Raw genomic sequence first — 3,134 nt, 5'->3', positions numbered from 1 at the left:
AAGTATTGCAATATTCAGAGAGCAAAGGTTTGAATATTGCACCCAGCAGTTCTCACACAGCATCTCTCTGCAGCCTTAGCAGATGGAAAATATATTGATTTTTTTTTCTCAAACAGCGGCCCAGTTGCTCACTCCAGCAAAGGTCATGATGCAGAGGTGGGCTATGTCAGCATCTTTATAAATCCCCCGCGTCCCCCCCATTGTGATCCACAGGCGGCAGTGCCCTCTAGCGCGGTCTGGCCCCCCCCGGACCCCCCCCCAGCCCCCTTTAGCACCATGAAATCGGCAGCTTAACAGGCAGGGCCATGTGCGTGGCAGACCCCTGCCCGCACACCCTGGCTGGCAGCACCCTCACCTGCTGTCTGGGGTTTCATTTTTATGGAAAAAAATAAGGATCCTCAGCATCTCATTTAATTTTTTTTTTATTTCGCCCTCCCGCTGCTGGGTGCAGCCCTGACCCCGCTGCAGCCAGCACTGGTGTTTCTGCCCGGCTAAAGGCACCCGCTGGGGACCCCCAGCCCCGGTGATGGGCTCTGACGTTTTGGGGCTGCTCTGGGCGCTCAGGGCTTTTGCGTGGGGCTGCCGGCACGGCACCGCGGGCAAGGCTGGCACCGTGGGCGTTCCTGACCACTGATACGGCCCCTCCAGTTGCTTTTGACACTTCGGTGCTCCTCTCCCCTATCCTCCCCTCCTGTCCCTCCTTTGCCTTTCAGGGAGAGGGAGGGTGGTCTTCATGGACAGGGACATCACCGGCGAAGCGCTGAAATGCCCCACTAGTGGAGACCGGGCTGAGCCCACACGGAGATCAAGCGGCTCAGGACGGGTGGGAGATGCCTTTTTTGGATGCCAGCGTCCAGCCCCACCAGTAATAAGGACACGGCTCCTGTCTCCCCATCTCTCTCCTCAGGGTGTTGGGTCCCACCAGCCCTCATGCAGGTAAGGACCTTCAGTGACCTCTGAGACCACAACGGGCACCCGGGGCTGCTCCTGCCAGGCTGGTTTCAGGGTGGAGGGACAAGGAGAAGTGGCCGGGGACGGCTTCACAGGTGGAGAAGCATCCAGGGAGCCAGCGGGACACTTTTGGCTGGTCTTGGACCTGGTGAGGTAAGAGCTGAGAAGAGCCCGTCCTGCCCATGGGGTGCTGGTGGTGGGTGCAGAGAGGAGGAGGGCTGCTGGCTGGCACACGAGAAGTACGGGGGACCGGGTGGGATTTCCCAGCTCCTCACATCAGACCTTTGCCATGATCCTCTTCACAAATCAATCAAGGCACATTTTAAATTCCATTAAGGTTTCTGCTCCTTCCAGCTCTCTCAGGAGGCCTCTCTGTAGATGTTTAGAAACTCTCTTCTACTTTCCAGCCCAAGCATATTCGTGGGCAGTGTTTTCCTCCTCTCTTCTCATGCCAACACTGGAGTTTAACCAGCTCTTTCCTGCTCATCAGTGTTTGTAGGTAGCGATCCTGCCCCATCTCAGGCTTCATTTCCCTGGGCATGACACCCCAAGGTCTCTGGTCTTCCCCAGCAGGTCCCACCATGGCTCAGGAAGGATAGGGATCACACATCGTTCTGGGTGATGCCTGGAGATGTCGGGGAGTGTCGGTCTCGGGTGTTATCCCTGCCGGCCACCCCTGCAGGGAACTTCCATCTGCCCATTGCCGATGGGTTTTTTCCCTGCTCTTGTGCCTGCAGCTTCCACAGAGGACAAGGAGGACGAGGCGGGTGAGGTCTGCAGCGTACCAGATCCTGCACAGTCGTGGAACAAGTCATGACCCCCCTTCTTTGGGCTCGGGCACTACGGGGTGCCCCATTAGCTGCCCTCACCCTCAGTCTCTCCGAACTCAGGGTTACTAGGACACTGGCCTGGTGACCTGTGAGCATCCCTGGATGATGCTACACCTTTACGAGCATTTAATTAATTACACCTCCCACTAGCACTACCTGCCTTGCTTCACTTCTCTAGCTCAAAACCTCACCTGAGGATGAGAAGGGCTGTGGCCGTCTGTCCGGGACCACCAGGCACCCACGGCCACCCGAGTCTGCACCATCCTGCTGACTGCGGGGCTTTCACAACAACCTCAGCCAAACAGCGTTATATTCTGCTGAGGAAAAGTCTGCGTTTTCTGCCTAGCTCTCTATTAAAGCAGTCTGGAAATGAGGACTGAATGGTCCCGGCGTGGCACGAGCATGATGCAGAAAGTAAGTCCCTTTGCCAGAGCATCCCTCGGCTCTCCTACCTGGGGATGACGGAGGCGGGGAGGTCTCCAGGAGGGATATAGATGCAGATGTTTAATAACACCGGGACACGGGCAGGGTCGTTAGCGTTCACGGCTATCAGTGCTGTTTAACCACGCACACATTTATTTTCCTTGGCTCTGACAGAGAAATGTGCTCCTCGAGGACTTTTCATTAAGCAAAAAATTTATGAGAGAGGATGAAAATTGTGTTTTACTGTCTGAGGTCTCGGTCAGTGCTGTTTCTTCAGACGTTTTAGTAATTCATCTTGGCAAGGACTGAGAAAATTTCTCCAGTGAAACAAAAAATTTAACTTCCACATTTGGAGTTGGTTGCATCAGCCGGTTCCGTCCCCAGCATGGACCGATGCCCGGAGTAATGACCTGATCCCCTGGGGATTCAAAACAAAAGCGAAACACCTCACAATTTATGTCCAGTGAAAAATAACGTGTACATGATGTAAAGTGTTATTGGGATTTGATGCTAATTTTAGTGGTCACCTTGGCTGCATTTGAGGAAGTTGCCGGTGCTGCCAAGAGCAAATTTACCTGATGATGAATGAGGAATCAGAGCATAAAATAAATAAATATCAGCAACACCTTTTTTTTCCTTCTTTTTTGGCAGATCGGTGTCATCCAAGGTCACACATTTGTGCAGTAGGAGAACTACTGCCAGAGCTTAGCGCTTTAAAATCATGTTTAAGTAAAGAGCAGCATCTTTAAGCATTGGATTTAAAAAGAAACACCGAAGTAGAGTCTTCCAAAAATTCTTGCCCATTGGTTACATTTTCATGTCGGCATTAATCTTCTTCCCTCCTTGTGCTCAGGCTTGGAAGAAGCTTGCCATGAACTTCTGCAAAAATTCCTTGTTTTCCTCCTCGAAACCAGGCCTGAAAACTCCCGT

At 52.9% G+C, this 3,134-nt stretch overlaps 1 long non-coding RNA gene across 2 annotated transcripts; it reads left to right on the top strand.

Annotated features, from left to right (window-relative positions):
* The first annotated feature begins 725 nt into the window (after nt 1-725).
* On the top strand, nt 726-2,827 carry LOC128135047 (uncharacterized). 2 transcript variants are annotated; one of them, XR_008232910.1, is made up of 2 exons: nt 726-936; nt 1,689-2,827. It is a non-coding gene; the product is annotated as an uncharacterized LOC128135047 (long non-coding RNA). The 2 variants fall into 2 exon arrangements; XR_008232909.1 differs by having other exon boundaries at nt 726-1,104.
* Nucleotides 2,828-3,134: the final 307 nt, after the last annotated feature.

The sequence above is a fragment of the Harpia harpyja genome, chromosome 21, assembly GCF_026419915.1.
Source record: "Harpia harpyja isolate bHarHar1 chromosome 21, bHarHar1 primary haplotype, whole genome shotgun sequence".
NCBI lineage: Eukaryota > Metazoa > Chordata > Aves > Accipitriformes > Accipitridae > Harpia > Harpia harpyja.
The sequence above is the reverse complement of the archived record's forward strand: the minus strand, read 5'-3'. Positions and strand labels throughout refer to the sequence as shown.